The 20,678-nt window shown below is 41.9% G+C and overlaps 1 protein-coding gene across 3 annotated transcripts in view; it reads right to left on the bottom strand.

Moving 5' to 3' along the window:
- PTPRG (protein tyrosine phosphatase receptor type G) overlaps positions 1-20,678 on the bottom strand; it is a 389,287-nt gene that overhangs the window by 39,374 nt on the left and 329,235 nt on the right. The window lies entirely within an intron of this gene.

Below are 20,678 nucleotides of genomic sequence, written 5' to 3'. Positions count from 1 at the left end.
TCCCCCTCACTGTCGCCCTTCAACTGCTCCTCAACACCTGGGCAAAGTTTGTGGGGGCCTGGTGAACTGTGCCTTTGCCAGCTTGCAGGTTGCCTTACTCAAACATATTTGCACATGTGGCTTCCAGGCTGCTGCCTTGCAGTTCCTGCAGTTTGCTGCTCTGCAACTCGGCCTTTGTGCTCTCCCATGCAGAGCTCATCGTCAGGGCAAAGCCATTTGTGGTCCCTTTTTTTCCAACATCCATACAAACCAGGGAGAAAAAAAGTCACTGGAAACCAAACCACTCTCTTAGGTGAAACCAGGATCTAAAATTATCACAGGTGCTTGCTTTCCATGCATCTGTACTTTCTAGTGCACAGGCACAGTGCTTTGTAATGCAAGCACAAGCTATGGCAGCACAAGTACAACTTAAGACAATACAGAAGCAGGAGAGAGTGGATTTCACAGCATGGAGTCACTGTCTGGGAGCAGCTTTCTATTTTCAGGCATGATGACTTGCATTCCGCTGAAGTTATAGATGGAGTGAGTATACTTTTGTTAAGAAACAGCATAAGGTGAATTCACACACGAGGATGCAAGATGTGCAATAGTCTCACAGCATTTAAAAACATGGGTTGAACTCCCCCCGCCTCACCACTTGCTCCCTGTTCTCATTTTTTTTTTGGCAGCCTTTATTTTGGACAATGAACACCCTGGGGGCACGCAGCAGAATAAATCAGTCACACATAAAGAAGAAACTATGAATATGAAACAGGCAAAATGTTCCTGATTTTGATGTATTTGGGGCTCTTTCCCTTGAGTCAATACTACAGAAATCCTTGAATGGCTTCTCCTGGTAATGAAGGCCTTAAAAAGGTGTTTGATAAAAAGACAGACCTTTATGCAGGGATTTACAGGATTTTTTAAAGCTGATGATATTGAAGAAAAGCAATTTTTTTTTGTTAATTTGTTATTTTATACTCTCAGAGGCTGTGAAAAGCTGGCATTAAGGTTTTTATACACAGTCATAAGATGGCTTTTTCTTAATATCCTCAAAACACGTAAATGTGTCAGATAATCACACTGCGCAATATTTTAAGGCCCATGATGGCAATAGCTGAATGCCCAGCCCAGTGCAACTCTGCTGAACACAATGTTGGATTAACCACGTATTAAATTAATATTTCACATAGTAAAGTTTGCTACAATCATTAATGTAATTAAAATTCTGCATTTTAGTCCTGGAAGAATTTCTGCAGCTGCTTTGCAAAGACAGACACCTTAGACTTTGACTAAGGGTTTTCTCAAGTCACAAACATCACACTCTTGTCTAATGTACATATGCAATGCAGCACTTTCATTACTTTACAATACTGGATTGCGGCACATTAGGTGAAGACATGTCTCTCAAACTTTTTTTTTTCCTCCACTTGTTCATAATAGCTGTAAATATTCTAAGTTTAGCCTATACAGCTGAGCTTACTGCACACAGGCTATTGCATCCCTGTCCCAGTGACCCCTTCTGTGTTTCATATCTTTAACAGATCTTTTATGGGTTTGACAAATTTGCTGAATGAATTTTCCAGCAAGTTCTGCTTACTGGGTTTATTTCCCATTCTGGCATCTTTCCTCTGTGCAGCTCCAGGAGGGAAGACATCTCAGGGTGCCAGGCAGATGACTCCAGTTTGGATAATGTCCATTCTCCCTGAGTAAGAAAACACCTGGCCCCAAGTGGAGCCTTTTGGAAACTCACGTCTGGTTTATAGTAATAAATACTGATAGCTGCCATCAAAGCTACTGAGAGACATTTCAGACAATTCAGTACCTGTCTCCTCCTCCAGTTTAGGATGCTCCTTTCTATCCCTTGGCTATTCCCCTCCCCATTACCTTTTCCTCCAGATACAAACCTTAAGTGGCAGCAGTTGCTAAGGCTACAAGAGGCTGCAGTAAATCTGAGTGTGTATATGGGGAGGGCTGGATAAAGGAAAAGGATGAGAGCAGGAAATTGCTTGTTTCGAGCCACTAGAGAGGGGAGAGAGGGGAGTGAATACAGGGCTAGACAAAGTGCAAATCCACACTTACTTTCACATGAGAACTTCAGTCTGTAACTTTCAACTCCAGTGTGTATACATGGGCAGATGTTTGCATATCTGTGCCCATTTGCTCAGGAAACCAACACTATCAGCAGAAAATAACAACAGGCCTTTTTTCCTAATAGAAGCAGTCCATAGTGAATGCACAACTGGGATTAAAATTTTAACAACCGAAACATTAATTTTAGAATAATTATTGTATTTCTGCAGCACTGGTTGAGAAAAACAAATCACAACCTTGATTCACTTCTAAAAGATTTTGGGGAGCCATATCTTTTCTGTGAAATACCAAAGAGTCCATTGTCTCTAAAACATGCCCGTGAGCAGTGAAGCACACCATTTTCTCTGGCCCCATATGTTTTTGTGGCTCTCTTTCCCTGGGGTACAATAACTGTGTGAGATTGTGGTGATCAGACACACAGTTGTCACATATGGACCCAAATGCAGAAGTAAAACACTGCAAGATTAGCATCTCCCCAGAGAAGCAGCAGAGGCAGGGTCTGGAATGCAAAGACAAAGTAAGGGAGAACATCCCCCTGCCCAGAATATTTTTGCAGAGATACTGGCTGTGAGTTACTAAAGCAAACTAACAGGATGCAAAGACCAGAGAAGCAGCACATTATAACTAAGATGAAAGCATAAAAATATGCCAAAAGATGGTCCTGATTAGCTGGGTTAAAGGCTTGTTCCATCTCTGTTGAGCAAAACACCACATTAACTTCTCTATAAGAAGAGATGCCTTGTGAGATTTTGACACTCCGAACAGGTTTCCTTGGTTATTAGTTACTAAAGCTCAAGCAGCTTCTCCTTTATACTCATCTAAAAGCAAGAAGGAGAACAAGTTCACATAATGGCCTGAAAGTATGGATGCATTTCATTTTTGTGTAGAAGGTGGTGCCTCAGAGTTAATACTGCCTCCAATGCAAACACAGCTTGGCTGCAGACAATGGGAGTGCTGGGAATTGCTCCAAGGGCACTGCCTGGCCTTTACTCCTCTGTACTGGGTCTAGCACAGACAGCATCCCCTGATCTGTGATGACAGGCAGGATCTGTGAGCTCTGGAGCAGCCAGGGCAGGGAGAGGAGGAGCCAAGATTATGGTGAGAAACAAGTGATTGCCTCAGCAGTGGCTGGCTGGAGCCACCACGGCAGTGGCCCAAGACAGGAAAAACCAAAGGGGAATGTTTCACATTCTGGGGACACCCAAGAGCCATGCCCTGCCTCACGCTGAAGCTACCAGCCCATTCATTGCTCCTTGTTCACTTGTCCTCCTTCCAGGTGTTGATGTTGTCTGGAGCAGTGTGTATTCTCTCTCCAAGGCCAGCCAGCTTTATATTACTTTATTTTTGTACTAGCATCTAGGAGCTCTAGGCTCTCTTCCCAGGTCATTACCTGCTAAAGCATGACCAATTTGGGGGCAGATGCTTGAAAGGGTCCTGCAGGCCTGTTCACTACTATCAGAGCAGGGCAAATCTTGTCCTTCAGGCACCCTCCATCCAGAAACAGCCTCCTACAGACAGAACTTCTGCAGAATATACATTTGTTAACAAAGAGGCCAATAGTCCCTGCAGCCACCTTACTTTTACACAGCGTTTCTAGCTGGTGGGAAGAACAGGAAAGATGGAATAAGAGTCAGACTAGAATCTGTAAGGGACCTCTAAACCAGGCCACACAAGGCATGGCTTAGTCTTTACCAAATGCAGCCTGGATACAGGCATTCATCCCCCATGCTCCTCCATCACGAGGGTGTCTGCAGCTAACTCCTAAACAAGGATGTAAAGACAGGAAACGATCCCCTTTCACTACCTCTGTACATTCATTCTCACTTTCAATAGAAGAAAAGCTGCTTCAGATTCCCATTGAACTGTTTTGCATGTTTTTCAGGAGACACAATTAAGATTGCTTTCTGCTGGCACCAAAACCAGAGTATGTATGCAGTCAAGTGTACTAGTAACACATGGCTCTGCACTTTAAACTAGCTTCACTATTCCTTGGCAAGCATTTGTCACTGTCAGAATTGGCAATGACTCCTCAGAAAAGAGCACAGACTTCAGAACAACAGAAGTGCTGCAAATCATGACCATGTCACCAGCAGAGCAGTGGATGGGAGCCTGGACAACAGCTGCCTGCAGTCTGCACTGCTCTAGCTGGGGTCATCAGTCACTGATTTTTATGAGCAATAAAACTGACTCAAGCGTTAAGAAGAAAAAGAGGAGAGAAAACCACATGAAAAAAGCTGATCTTATGAATATGGATAAGTGACCAGCATGGAGCAGTGATATTACATTAATTGTATCAGAGAGACATCTGCATGTATTATTTTTGGCCAGAAAATGGCTTATATTGCCTTCATTTTCTACAGTTATTTTTCTTCACAGGTCTTAATACTTAATGACCAGAATTCAAAGCCAAGTTATAAAGCCATATAAAATCCAAGTTACTGTGCCATGCTGGAGCAGCAAGGCACTGAATGCTGACCAAACTGGAGCTGCTGGAGGATGTACAAAGCAGGAATGCATAAAAACCAAGAGAATAAAGGAAAGCTTATAAAGGAGGAAAATTTCCCTACAGTAACACTGATTTTCCAGCAGATCCCTCCTGAAGACCATTTGCCTTCTCCCCACAAAGTGGTTTCTGCCTGAAATATTCTTGAGCAGTGTTAAGCATCCCACAGATATGGTACCTGGAGAGGTCTGGATGGTAATGGGTAGTTTCAGAAGTACATGGCATACCAAGCCCTTGGTATTTTATCTTAGACTGAACAGTGAAAAGTAGACTGTGTCTTTCAGGGGACTTCCTCTAGGCAAGAAGTAGGGCTTTTTCACATTAGGGAGTTGACCCACACAGATCCACAAAAGTCTCCAAGTGCTAATCATCTGTCCAACCACAATATTCTGCAGTATTGTGGGAAAATAAAGACAGGAAAAAAGCTAGGAAATGACAGATGGAAAGAGAAAAAAAAGAAGGTGGACAAAACTTCAAGACAGTATTTGTGCTGAAAAACGTACCACTAGTAAAACTGTCCAGTTGAAAAATTAATCTGCAAACAAGACTAGGGATTTCTGACACAAAATGACAGCTAATTTAATATTTATGGCCTAAATTTGCCAGCTGACTACACAGCTCTCTACAAAATTAAAAATCCTCTTCTCCCAATCCTCTGAGATCCTATCCTAGACCAGGGCCCAGACACCCATTTATATCACATACAGTACTGAACTCAGGTATTATGTGAGACATTATGATTTTCAGAAGGGTACTCAAATAATGAAACAGTTAAGAAATGACAACACCCCCAGATGGGCTGCCTGCATGTCCTCCCCCTTCATCAGCTGCATGACCAGAGAGTGCCCAGGTGGCCAGTGCAGAAATGCACTTAGAAAGCTCTTTAATTGCAAATTGTGTGGTTAAGTCTTAGTTTAACTCAGCACAAACGTTTTCCACGCTTCCTTGTCCCGTCATCCTGGTGTCCCTGGAGAACAGCGAAGGCAATGGTGAAACCTTATTTGTGATGACACTTGGCCCTGTGACACTTGGTAGCTAATTACTCTCCTGGTGACCTCTGACAGGGCCAGAGGCACCAAACCTTCCGCTCCTCCTTTAATCAATACCCACAACATCTGCCTTGCATACACTCAGCAGTTTTACAGATGACTGAATGGGTTTACTCATCAGTATTTTCTGCTGCAAGAGAACGAGCTCCTTGGTTATCTGTATTGCCACTGAGAACTTTAATGTCTTCAGGCAAAAATCAGGAAGACATACCTCTAGGTGGTATCTTAAAATGGTTTAAAATTAGGCACAGCTTTAAAAACCAAAGGAAAGCCCGACGATATTAATTTTCTTCTCCCTGAGCCAAGTATTTATGTAATGCAACATTCATAACAAAGGCTAGAAAATTACAGAGGAAAACAAAGACATGCCTTTTCCAATCAAATAATACCTCAGGCACTTCCTATAAAATGTGTGCTTCCAATGCCCAAAACAACATGTAATATTAAAAAGGAGCCTTAAAACTTTCTCACAAAAGAAAGCTGGATTTAAGCAGTGAAGAGCTGTTCCATAATCACAAGAGCCACAGCAATCAGTGAAGATTGCCTCATACTAGAAAGGTGCTTTTAGTAGCACCCTCAAGATCTCAAAATTTGGTATACTTGATATTATCATTTCAGGACATGAATTCTCTTTGGGCTGATGAATCTTAGGAAAAGAATGAATAAAAACAGGGTCACACACTGGGACATTAAAATGCAAATGATTTTAAATGCAATATGTAATTCCTCTGGATTGGACATGGTGTTATAAGAGAAACAAAACAGAGATTAGCCAACCTAGGAGAGTACGACAGAAATAAAGACAGCAGTCCCTCTTTGGAATATGCACATAAATGTCCCTAATTATTCCTACCTAATTACTCTCAAAACAGAAGAGCTCTGCTATAGCCTTTACAAAAAATATTCTTTTCTTCCTCCAAATGGGACATCAAAACATTCAACTGACAGATATGTTAGGTATCCCAAGGCTCAGACTGAAATCTAACACAAAAGTCTTGTAAAAATTTAAGCACAGCTTGTTTCTCAGTTTTGATGTCCCTGCCCATCTTCAGGCAGAAATGCCAGTTTGTTAAATGTAATGAAATACTCAGTGGGAAGCTTCATCTTTCTCAATACATGTGTCCATGTGCACCTGGACTAAAACTGCATGGGAGAACTAGGAAAAATTCCCAACACTGCTGGACATGATTCATGTTTAGCTTATCTGGGTCCAAGATAAATATTAAAAGAGTGATTATTTCCTTTCTCTCTTAATCACTGAGTATTTGGAGGGTGGGCTTTTCCCACTGGCCACTTCAACAAGAAAGAGCTACTTAAAAAAATTTCATGGTCTCCCTTTTAACTCTGTTTAAAACAGAATTAGAAATGGCATTACACCTTTGGAAGCACAGCACAAAGGAAAAGAAAAGAGCAGCTGGCACCGAGAGCAGAGGAGCAAATCATTTAGTACCTGGTAGATAATAGGAACACTGAAAATACATGGCCTAGTGCTGGTGCTCTAACTGGGCTATGTCCATCACCTCATCACACTAATACAGACAGACTGGGTGGCAGCCAGCTGGTCCTTCCTCCCCACCCATCTCGCTGAAAGCAAAGATTTGTAAGCCTCCCAATAATAAACCTGGACAGAAATCTTGAGGATCATTAATCTCACCATCAATCAACCCATTTGGAGATTTGCTTCTTGCAGTTGATGATGCTAATCAGGGCCTGAGTGGAGAGCTCTGGGGAAGCCTGGAGTGTGCATCTGAGGAATTGCTTTAATGAGTTTCTTGCATTCAAAGGTTAACAAATGTGACAAGGAAACACAAATATCGGGACAATACACTGCCAACCACTGAACCAGACCACTGAGAGTTGCCATGCTGTGTATTGTATTGCAGTATGAGGAACACATCCCTACCTCACTCTGGAGAGACACCCGAGTGAGACCCAGGGGCCTCTCTCTGATGCCAGGGGGACATGCAGGTACTGAGAGCTTCCACTGCTCCAGCACTCCTTGTGTGCTGGGCTTCCTACCTTGGGCACAGCTCTGCACTAACAGAGCTGTGTTGCACAGTAGCATTTGCTAAAGTGGTTTCTGGTTAAATCAGGCAGCCAGCATGGTGTGAACATCCCCACTGGGCTCCCTTTGCCAGCCACTGCAGACCCACATCAATTAACATATCACAATGAAAAGTCTCCACAGCAGGACCCTCCCAGTAGCATCTGCCTTAAACTACTGTATTTTCTGTGAGAATGTTTCTACAAAATAAATAGCATCAACAACATAAACAAATGCCAAGATAATTAAACTACAAGAAAAATCTTAATAATTCAAAAAAAATCAGACAGCGGGATTAAGCATTGTCTTAGGTTACAATGTAAGATGTAATCAAAAGTATGTATTCTATCACCATCTCCATAAGCCCTTAAAACCAGGTGGCCAATATTCTTTATGTCTTCCATGCCTCATTCCTGATAACTCCCTCCAAGGGATATCTTCTCTTAATGGGCAATCAAGATCTTATTGTATTACTCAAAAAATTACATCATCCCGTTGTGAGATGCTCTGCCCAGGGGGAGGAACCAAGCATTCCTACCTGGATATAATCTGAAATTTGGAACAGCATGAGCAGGACTACTTACTGGATTCCCAGAGGACAAGAGCTACATAACCACCACTGGACCTGCAGAGGAAGACCAGACCCTTCTCCAGGATCAGCACTTCAACAGAAACACATCTATCCCTTCAACAGGACTGCAGCCTCCATTTAATCAGACTGCTACCACCACCCTGACCAACAGGGTGTCAGGTTGTATCCTGACTCTGTCAGTTTTAGCCAGTGCTTTCTGCCTTTATTTTAATTTTCCTATTAAATTGTAGTTCTCCCTTGGAAGCTTGGTTTGCTTTCAAACAAGTACGAGCATACACAGGCATAATAAAGAAGCTCAGGAAAAAAAAACAATGTACCTCTTAAACTACCATTTCCACAGACCAAATAAGCCATAAGAAAAATTCTAGAAATATTATAAGCAAGTAACAGAGGTAGAATCCACTACACCATGAGGCAGAGGGGACTGGAAGCATGATGCTGACAGTGCATGAAATAAGGAGAGGAAAAGTTGCCTTTTCTAAATATTTATTAAGAAAAGGACATCTTGGAAATTTCAGGCCTATAACCCATTCAAAGCTTCTTGAATGGGTATTCTTGAATGGTGTTTTAGTACCAAGGAAATACACATTTTATTACACAAAAAGGATTCAAAGTATGAGGCATGTCAGAAAAGTTACCACAATGTCTATTAGCAGGCTTTTAATTACATAGAAGAGCCAAGAATTGAAAAATCATAAAGTAGCAGATGTAGAAGAGATTTTCCATTTAAAAAACTAAGTTGAAATTATTTTGAAAATTAGAAACAGAAAACTGGTGAAACTGCTTTCATCTTCATGACAAACTCTTTTGCACTATGCACACACTCAGGCAAATAAAACATTGCTCTCCTGTTGTCTTGATCACCGTGTAGAAAGAGCTACCAATCACAGGAGCAGAACATTTTGATCCAGGACAAAAGTTCATTGCAGATAAGCAAAACTGGAGAAATTCACTCAACCTGTGTTAATTATTAGAGCCCTTAATACCAGATACCATTTAATATATTTTCTATTTATGGACTGTTCTCTTTATTTGCACTACTTCTAAAGCTTAATCCTATCTTTTATTAAGTTCTTGATAGCCTTTCAGTATTGATAAATCTGGGACTGGGGAAAAGGAGAAAAACACCCCACAAGAACTGCAGTTCACATCTTAGGAAAAATGTGTTTCTTAAGGTATGAAGAAATGTGCCTGGATGCATGAGGCATTTGCTCAGAAGCAGATATGTAATTAAACACAAGCTCTTGACTCTGCATTTCCTTTTCTTGAAGCTCCTGAAGGGCTGTGGCAGCTCTGGCAGACACAGTGTCCTGGAGGTATGTAGTAGGTGTCTGCTCCCACGTGAGCTGTTCAGCTCTGGCACCTCTAGCAATCCCCATACATTTTCCTCCTGCTGTATTCTTGCATTTCATTTCTGTGCTCTGATGTGATCTTTGGTGGTGCTTTGGCTGCCATCACACTGTGAGCTTGGGAGAAGAAAAGACAGGAGCCATCACCATGGTCAGCCAGACACATCCAGGTGTGCAGCAAAGGGAGATTCCAGTGGGGACTGAGGTCCTGCTGCTAGACCCACTCCAAATATTTTCATCTCTGCTCATATCTGGCAAATGTAGTAACAAGTTCCTGCTTTATTCTAGTGATTTAATTCAAGGACTTTTGTGAGCTAAAAACATTGAAAATGCAGACTAAACAGCAGAGTATTTTGCCACTATTTCTGGTAGTTTTGTCCCAGACATTTGGTTTCAGATCTGTGATTTCCTGTCGAGAACACACAAGTGTGAAATACTTGTTGATCCGTTTATTCATTTGCCTCCTGGCTGATCATAGCCATTTTGACAGAATGGATAAATTAACTTGCTCCTTGTTGTGTTTTTTTTTTTTTTTTTTTTTTTTTTTTTTTCCCCACATGCTTCTCTATCAGCCTGGAAGCACTGCCCTGGCTATCACTCCTACACCCTCACTTTACATTCTGCACCCTCCTTTTAGAGGCTTGCTAAGCCAATTTCACACAATACCCAGGTTGTCTGAAATGCCACAAACAAACTCTTGCTATAGCAGCTTCTGCAACTCCATCTGCCAGATGAAAACAATACATAATATTTAGAAAAATTATTTTTGAACAATTCAAACTCAATGAATAGTTTACATCACTCTTTATAACACAAGATATATCTGACAGCTGCACTTGGTTTCTTGAGGCAGGATGTAGCCATTTATCTATAGCACATCTCAGCAAACCTTCTATTTTTCCAAATCACGAACAAACACTGCAATTTGGAAAGGGGACAACTCTTGATCATCCTCATTGAGGAAACGGCAAAGGTAACAGCTTCCAGTGATCAGGCAAAAGCTTGTAGCATCAGCAGAAGATTTTCAGTGCAAAGTAATTTCAGCAGGCTAACAAATGAGTTGTTTTTCTCCTACAGATGTGTAGCAGGACAGTGCATTAATTGATGTGTCCTTTATTGCAAAACATACTGTCTCCCTCTGGAGAGGAAGGTCTGGAGCAATGGGATGCAGCATTGTCAGGAAAAAGCCAAATAATGCAAACTTGGCACCACATAGTAGCTAAATGTTGATTCATGGAAATAATGAGACATTCAAGGGGACAGGTCCCAGGCCCAAATTAGGCTCCACTCTTGTATTGCCCCTGTGTGATTATAGCAAGTTTGCATAGAATTTGCTGCTCCCTCTTCTAATTGGATTCCTGCAAAGGGCATTTTGCTGTGCCATGAGCTTGTCACTTTATATCCTGCTTTAACTCCAAACCACTCAATTAATATTAAATTCTACTTATTATAAAAGCATTTGTTTCTACCCACACAATGCAATCAGCAGTCATCTCATTAATATTTATTTCCCAAAATGACCCACTGATGTTAAGATCTCAGATACAGCTAGTAACTTTAAAAGGGGAAATATGTGAAGCCAAGAAGGTCAAGACAGAACATGAGTTGTAACGGAAAGCATTCAACCCATATGTATTTAACTCATTCCTTGAATAAAGCTCAGTAAATACAGTAAGGCTGGTGGAGAGCAATGACATAGTTACTGTTAATCCAGTCACCTGAACAAAATAAGGAGTGAGGTTGCCAATACATCTCTCTCTTGGATGGAAGTTGCTCTATTTGGCACAGCAAGGGAAAAAACTCTGGAAAGAGGATGGAAGGGGAATGTTTATCCCCTGCCTCATTTCCCCAAAGAGGTGAGCTGCCTACTTTCCACGTTTATAAAACACAAACAAAACCCAAACCATGATATTGAGAACTGTGGATAACCTTAAACTGTGGGCTAAGGTTAAAGTCCCTTTTCTTCAGAATCCTCTTCTGTGCTCATCACACAGGAGATTAGCACAGCCTGTCCCAGCTTTACAGTGCAGAAGCCCCACTGGACTCAACACTGTCCAGGGAGTGAAGGAGGAGAGGGTTGCAGATGGGTTTAAGTGTTTCAAAAATGCTGGTGTAAAGCTCAGGGATTCTCTTGCACAGCACAAGGAAGCATTGATAAGGAAAGACAGGATCCAAGTGCAAGCTCAGACCCTACAGACAGCACTGCAACTCACACACTCACCAACACACAGACTTTTCATTGCCCCATGGGCCCAGCTGCAGCTTGGTGAAATGGGATCATTTCTCCAGTGCTCAGTGGTGCCTAGCTGTTTCCTCATGCAGAAAGATTCTGAGAATGAGATTACACAGCCAGACACAGGGACATGAAGCAGCAGCTGAGAATGTGCATCATACGCAGCAATCTCTTCTGCTCTCTTGTTCTCTGCACTTTGAATAAAACTAAGCCACAGGGACAACAGGTCTGTTTCTAGTAGTCTGCACCTGAACCTTTAAGCCATACCACAGGGAATAGGTTCTCTGTAGCTCTGTAGTTAACAAAACCACATGCTGAACTCTCACCTAGTGCTATCAGAAAGACCTTAACTAATTCCCCGCAGCACATCAGCACTGCCTTTGAAAAGGTCCAGGCTCTGCAAAAAAACAGATGGAAACTGCTCTTATGGGCTTTTAAAGATGTCAAGGATTTCCTCACAGAGATGCCAATATAAATATTTCTTCTTCCCATCAACTATTTTTATTAATCAGGGCACACACGGCAACTCCCTGTGTGGCACCACTAAGGGCTCACCCCATCAGCATAAAACCTTCCAAAATTATCACCTCGGGTTTGCCACTGGGATAACAATGTTTTACACCTAAAATTAAAGAGATGAATTGATAGGGCCTTGGCAAATCAATATGCAACAGCAGACACCTAACTCCAATACTATTTCACTGCTCCTTTTCTTCCCACAGATTCTTCCCACGTTCACAACAGGGTATGGCTCAGTAAACCAGAAAAAGGAGAAAGAACTCCTGTTGTACTGATGTCACCTTTGTGCTTTGCTTTCAGGGCTCTCTTCTTCCAGATTTTGAAGTACAAACATATTTTGGAAGCACGGCAAAGCCACGGCCGTAGGCTCTGGCTCTAACAGCCAAAAACACTTCAGACAGTGCAGAGCCCATCTAGGTCAGGTCCTCCCATCCTGGTCTCTACCATCACATTATATGGAACAGAACATTCCTCACCACCCATTTTCTTGAACCTGTTTGTGTGAGGATCTGAGTCAAATTCCCTCAAAGAACTGAACTGGCATTTTTACCATTGAGACCGTGGAGCAGTTGTGAAGTGCCCAACCATTTCTGAAGAGCCACTGGGGACCTGGTGCCAGCTCCTTATCCACAGATGACAATCATTACCAGAAGCAGAAGAAAAAGGCTTCTGCCCTCCTGACTGCAGCCAAGTGCTCCACAGGAGTTAGCTTTGCAGCGATAAATGTCACGTTTACAATGGGTTTTGCAACATGAAAGTCCATAATTTGCTTTCCAGGGACCTGTGCTTGATTATCAGGAGAGTCAGAAGCATCCACTGAAGTCTAATGAATAGAATTAACACATCATTTAAATAGGGAGTAATATGTATGCAAATGAGAAAAGTTAAAAATAAGAGTTCAAGCCATAATTTCAGAAAACGTAGACTGCATCCTTATGAAATATGGATGTTTCAATTCACCTCATATCTTTACATCTATGTTAACTGCTTTGCATGTGAACAATAGGGTGCATCAAGCTCATTTTGATTTTTATATTTGAACTTGGACTTATAAAATGGATTATATTGAAACATGAATAATATATATGCTAATTAAAGACTACATTTAATGATATAAATAAAGACAAAGACCAACAGAGGCTAATTTCCATTTGCAAATTTCCTAATTAATATATTTTCCTTTAGAAAGCAGAAACTTTATTTCCATATTTTTCTCAGGAAAAAGAAGACAATCTTTTCTTTGCTCAAATTATTTAAAAAATCCTTTCATCTCTTTTATTCTTTAGGATTGATCTACACAGAGATACAATTACTTTGCCTAGATAGATTCAGTATTAAATAGCACTCAAGTCAAACTATGGTGATTTATGCATACAAATGGTGTGCTTTAATTATTAAATATTATTCTTTTTTTTTCTAATAAGGAATTACTGCTAATAAATACAAACTTTATAAACCACTCCATACCATAAACACATTCAGAACAACTGTGGCAGATGTAAACCTAGTAAATGTCCTTGGTGCTTGGAAAGCTGTTCATCATTTTCTCCCTTCCCCTCCAGGTCCCCAAAAATAGAGCAAGGACACAGGACAATTGTACAGTTGTAGGGAGACAAGGTATTAGCAGAAAACATGACTTCTGTCACACAAGACCTACAGAAAAGCCTGCTGAAAAATAAACAGGTTGCAGGAAAAGCCCTTTTAAGTTAAAAGGCTTGTTTCTTAAAGTGAGGAAAGTGGTGAAAACCAGTTAATTCATATGAGTATGAAGCCTGCAATGATATCTAGGCCAGGAGAATATTTTTTCCTGTTGTCTAAATGTTGGTTCTGTGGATAAAGTCCAGATTCAGCCTTAACTGAGTAAACCAGCATTTGCAGTTTGCTCTTCTGAGCCTGCAAAGCAAACCCATTTACTCCCTGATTGAAACAGCACACTTGAATGCTTCAAAAATAAGGAGCTGTATAAATGGGCAAAGACTTACCATTTTGGTACATTTATGTCCCAGGCTGTTATTAAAAAGCAAAACAAAACCCAACGAAATAAACTGAAATAATAATAAGGCAGGTGTGAGGACTGCCTCTTCCTAACTTTCACTTCATGTCTGCAATACCAGCCACTGTTACAGATGAACACTGAAAGTTAGGAAACTTTTAAGACTCCGGAGAGTAAATGATCATCATTTTTAATGATGATGTGGTTCCTAAAAAATGTGAGGAATTTTACCAGTGCTCACTGGAAACCTTCTGATGGTGGTTAAAAAATGGTTGTGGACAGTGAATCACTGTGCAGTAATCCATCCGTTTAACTGATAATTTGATCAGAAACATAAAACAATTCTGAACTTTCAGGGAATAGAACATTTGTCATTAATAAGAACTGTCTTTATTTTACTTTTTTTTTTTAACATTAACAATATTTTTACAATTTAAATTTGGCGTATTTCTACTACTTTATAAATTTGTAGGACAATTCACAAGGTTTTGCTCTTTCTTGGAAAAGACAAAATATGAAACAACCCACCAATCAAGACCCAGGCATGCTGCCTACGCCTGTTTCAGCTTAAAACTTGGAACTCAAATGGATTTTAACCTGTAAGTCAATAGAGTAAAACACATGCTGTTTATAGCAATAGAGGAACTGTTTTCTTTTAAACCAACCAACTCAGCATTCTACAATAAACTGAATGAATTCCTGCACTTGCAACATTTGTAATAGCAGCACGTGTTGTGCATTCCAAGGTCTTGTTTTCCCCCAAATTGCATAGGTTTTAAGAACAGTAAAATGAAGTTCACCCCTGCTTGTTATTGTTTTACTTGTTTGCTGGTTCCCAGTATTTATCCAAGCAGCTAAGGTTGCCAAATTGATTTAATATTCTTACCCTATAATTTTACACTCAGACTACATCCTGCTGTGAAATAGCTGGTGCTAATGTTAGTCCAAATGCTGCCATGGGACTGAGGACAGGATAGGGCCTTTCAATAGCTATATTTTATAGTTACAAAGAGAGAGAAAAAATATAATTTATCTGGTTGCTGTGGTTAATTCACAGTTTCACAGCAGAGGTATACTGTTCCCTCAGGGTACATCTAGCTGTACTATAGGATATTTCATTCACAGTTTGTCTGAACCTACCAGTTTATGAGAGTGAATCTACTCCAGAGATACCTGCATACACTTTAACACATACTCTTACATACTAAGAATATTATAGAAAAGAAATTAACTAGCAACAGATCAATAGACAATGAGGATGCAAATTGTTTCTTTAACCTGGGCAGGGGAATAGAAAAAGAGTGCATCAATTTCTTAATAGAGCAGTCTTTTATAAAGTGATATAATTTCACAAAAAATGCAATATTTGTTTCTCTTTTAAAATATCTCACAGCTTTAAAATACAGAGTTCAAACATTTTAAAGCTGTCTAAGAGTTTCCTCTACAGTAACTTACAACAGACCCAGCAGATGAGTAGGAGATGCCAGTGGTACCTGGCATCCACTGCCACTGTGGTTATGAGAAAACCCACACTCCTCGTGGCATATTATTTCTGAGCACTCAAAAAACCTGTTCTTAAGGGAGATTAATAAGAATATTTTGATATTTAAAAAAAATTTGTTCAAACTTATGCATTGCAAACTATAAAGCCAGTAACTGCACAGATGAAATCTTGCTCTTTTTTTTTCCAGACCTCAATATTACAACAGCACTGGGGAAAGCATTTCCAGAGAAAAAAAATATGTCTGCAATTAATCCATTTAATTAGTTCCACAGAGACAAAACAGTAAGATCGATTGCAGCTGTGCAGATCCCTCCTTGCCTGACCTCAGCTACCCTTGCCTGTTCTCTTTTGCTCTCTCTGCAGAACTAGGTATTTTTGGAAATGTTGGGGAAATTCTGCTACACCTCTAAACAAAGCACTGAGGAGAAGTGTCAACAGCAGTTTTCCAACCTGCTGCCAAGACTTTTGCATAAGCTTCACCCTCTTAGGATGGCCTATGGGCAAAGTACATCATGAATGCCTCAGCTCTTATGGCACACATCACACAGCAAATTAAAAATGAAAATTATACTTTTTTGTTTGGGAGTTTTCAAGGTCACCAACATGATATTTTGAATTCTAGTCTTCCACACCCAAAGCACATATTGTCCTGTTGTGTGACTCATGATTGCATGCTTGACATTATCTTTCAAAATAAAGGTGATGCACATCTAGGCTCCCACTCAGTTCAGTGGCCACATCCATAAAAGTGCCTGCAGAAAGATGCTCATGCAACTGACCCATAAAGCTACAGTTTAAGAGTGACAGGCAGGCTTCTAGCCTGTGACTTACAGGGCAATTTATCACACTGTACCCTCCCTCCTCTTTTCTCATGCTTCCACATGTGCTTTAAAGCTGGCACTGCAGAACTGTGGAGAACAGGCCTGGGAGCTCCTGTGAGAGATCAGACTCCTGTGGTGCATCCTCACTGGAGCTGCTTAACCTTGTCTGAAACCTAGAAATGATGGAAATTCTATAGACCACCACTTTATTGTCTTTTCTATCATTTCCTGTTTCTAATGTCCAACTGAAAATTCCCTCTTGCTGTAATTTAAGCCAAAGGCCCTCACACCTGCAGCACAGTGGGGGCAGAAGATGATGGATTCCTTGCAGACCCCTTCCATGTGCTTGAGCACTTGCCTGCCCTGTCTGCTAACAGCCCTGTCTGCCTCACCTGATGCAACAATCTTCCTTGCAGAAAAGGTGAATCACATAAAGAACCCCAGAGCCCTCTCTTATTTACACCTGGAGATACATCAGGCTGCTATAAAACTGTATTTGCTTTTTATTTACAGGACAGCTGAGAGGAGAACACTGATTCATGAAATTTAGATGAAGGCTGGCCATATGGGACACAGGAAGAAGCTGGCTTCAAATATCTGGCAAGAAGAAATTTGATTTTGCAATTACATACTCCTGAGAACCTATTTAGGATGATACAGGTTCCTCAGTCATGTGGACCCAAATTTACAATGGCAAAGTCTGTTGTAGCTGGTAGAAGTTATTCAAGAATCACTCTGTTAACACCAATGGGATGGCTCAGGTCTAAACCTGAGGCAAAATCTAGACAGTTCTATTTCCTTAAAATTGAACATTTCTGGGTTGGAATGTGCTTATTGATTTTGGTCCTGATGCTCTATAATTAGAATTATAAATATTATTTTCTGAGCTTTGTCAATATCCTGATAGTTCTGGAAATCACCACTGATCTGCATTTAAGCTTGGCAAAAACCTGTTTCATTTCTCAAGACAAAATGTGTTGGTTTCTAAAGTGGCAGGTCACTATTGCCATCACCAGAAAGGAAATGGGATCTTGTAGAATTCGTTTCATGACAAAAAAAAATCAACCTAGGGTTAATTAAAAAAGAGTAAAAGTAACAGGCAGATAATGAGAGAACATACCCCTTTCCACAGTCAAGCTCTTAACAGATCATCCAGCACGCTTAAAAAGCAACTTTCCATCTGCAAATCTGTCTCTCTCTCTTTTTTGTCTAATGAGCCTGAGTTAGTCTGTTCAAAAGCCCAAGCGGGCATCTGGGGCCAATTCAGCAGCAGGGGGTCTGTTACCATAACAACTGACAACTCCCTTGATTTCTGAAAGGCCCCAAAGCAGCCTTTTGGGAAATGGTTATGGAACAAGAAGTTAGGGAGGGATGGCTGCAGGTGCAGGTCCTGGGCTCCACTGCCTCAGCCCTTCCCACACGGAGCCACCCCGGAGCCAGCTCTGTGTCCCACCAGCCTTGGGATCAGCTGGGCTCAGCTGCCCAGCCCCGTGTCCCACCACCCTTGGGATCAGCTAGGCTCAGTTCCCCAGCTCCGTGTCCCACCACCCTTGGGATCAGCTGGACTCAGCTCCCCAGTCCCGTGTCCCACCAGCCTTGGCATCAGCTGGGCTCAGCTCCCCAGCCCCGTGTCCCACCAGCCTTGGGATCAGCTGGGCTCAGCTCCCCAGCCCCGTGTCCCACCAGCCTTGGGATCAGCTGGGCTCAGCTCCCCAGCCCCGTGTCCCACCAGCCTTGGCATCAGCTGGGCTCCACTGCCCAGCTCCGTGTCCCACCAGCCTTGGGATCAGCTGGGCTCAGCTCCCCAGCTCCGTGTCCCACCAGCCTTGGGATCAGCTGGGCTCAGCTCCCCAGTCCCGTGTCCCTCCAGCCTTGGCATCAGCTGGGCTCAGCTCCCCAGCCCCGTGTCCAACCAGCCTTGGGATCAGCTGGGCTCAGCTCCCCAGCCCCGTGTCCCTCCAGCCTTGGCATCAGCTGGGCTCAGCTCCCCAGTCCCGTGTCCCACCAGCCTTGGGATCAGCTGGGCTCAGCTGCCCTGCAGGAGGGGATGATAAAACCCCTGAGCCAACACTGTGAAGGGCAGCAGTGGCACACTCTGGTTTGGCCTTGGGCTCTACCTGGGGCTCTTGCCCCAGGCTGTGTCCTGCTGGATGAAACAGCACAGATGCTGCCAGAGAAGTTTTCATATTGATTTTCCTCATAAAGGAAGAATGAGTGCTGAAAGTATGGCCCCAACAGACAGAACAAGCAACCAGCAGCTGACCTGAGCGTCCAGCTTGAAAGTGAGGGCCTGATGTCAGCAGAGAAGATGAGGTCAGATCCCAGAGAGGATAAGAGGGAGATGATCACAAGGCTACTCCCTTTTAATGGAAACAAGCAGCATTTTGAGATACTAAACACAGAAGGGATTAAGATTCAGTACCTTTATCTCTGGCACTGGCAAAATCACGCACAACCTGGACCTTCTGCAATAAGAGCTGAAGTGCTTTTCCTGCTTTGCCTGGTTCAAGAGGACTCCAGATCAGGCTAGGCTTCATCCCATTTACCAGGCAGTGATCTGCTCCTTCCCCACCCTCAACATATGAGACTAAATGTGGCCATTCCCAGAGGAAAACAAAGGCATTCCTTTTTCAGTATGAGCAAGGCACAGCTGGGCACTAAAAAAGGAGATGGAAGCTGCAAGAAGTTTCAGGTATGCCACTCACCTCCACGTTTTCCCTCGTCTCCCTGGGGAGTTGCCTGTCTGTAGGGAGAAGGGAAGTCTCTTGCCCTTGTCAATTCTCCTCAGTGCCTGTGGTGACACAAGGTCAGGGGCACTGCCATCCCCAAGATGAGCACAAGTGCCTGGACATGGTCCTCAGGCATCGCTGAGGACAATGTTGGGGTGAGCATCCCCATCCATCATTCTCATTCCTGCCCTGTGCTGCTCCCTCAGTTATGCTGGTACAGCTCTGTCCTTTTACTACATGAAGCAGACAGGGAGCTAATCTGGTTTAAATCAGGACATGAAAACTCCTCTTATTTTTTTAAAGTTTTTTTTTTTTTTTTTTAAAGCATGGATTATTTCACAATCCAGCTCCTCACATGGTTGTACAAACATTTGCAATGGGATCACAGAGGGCAGAACAAGGGCAGGAACAGAAGACCCTGCCTGAACTGCTGCTGCTGAAATAAATACTCATGCAACTGTATCTGAGGCATTCTTAAAATTAACACCCAGGGTCTCAGAAAGTGTTACCACTCTACATCTTCCATGGGTGAGAAAATGAGAAGAATCACAAACATTTTAGAGTAAGCTGAAAGAAGCTTTATCATTGTAAGCAAACAAATTTACAATGGTCTGTGAATTTGCAATGTTCCTTTTCCAATCAGTACAGTAGATGAACAATACATTGTGTACTCATAAAATAAAATCTAGAGATAGGTTCAAATAACAATTTCAGCACTTTTTACAACCTGGTATAGGCAGAAGCTATTTTTTTTTCTCCCAATTAAGTTTTAACACTCTCTTAGCTAAGCAGCTGTGCAAGCTCCCCAGAATTTAACACCAAAAGGTAGTTTTCTGAGGCATGGTTATTAGACATGGTAAATATGAGGACTCTTTATGCTGCTGCTTTTGTTGCTATATTACAAGTTGATTTACAAATACAGCTGACCAATCTTCTTTAGTGCTATTTCACCAGTGTCAGAACTCAAGATGCTGAAATATTGAACACCTGAGCTTGCTCCCAGTGAGATCTTTGCCACTGAGTTCAACAACAATACTCTCAACCCATAAGTGACTTGGCCTGAGGTCCCACAGAAATCAATGACTGACTCAGAAAAAAGAGCACATCTCCTGGTGCTCAGTGTGATTTCTCCTGCACAGAAAGGTACTGCCAGAGAAATACAAGGCTCTGTCACGGGACTTGTCTCAGTGATTCAGTTCAATTTGACAGGATGCTTAACAGAAACTTAAGAAAACTGTCTACTAAATTCTATAGGGTTTTGCCTAAGCA

This window comes from Anomalospiza imberbis, chromosome 11 (genome assembly GCF_031753505.1).
Source record: "Anomalospiza imberbis isolate Cuckoo-Finch-1a 21T00152 chromosome 11, ASM3175350v1, whole genome shotgun sequence".
Taxonomy (NCBI): Eukaryota; Metazoa; Chordata; class Aves; order Passeriformes; family Viduidae; genus Anomalospiza; species Anomalospiza imberbis.
The sequence above is the reverse complement of the archived record's forward strand: the minus strand, read 5'-3'. Positions and strand labels throughout refer to the sequence as shown.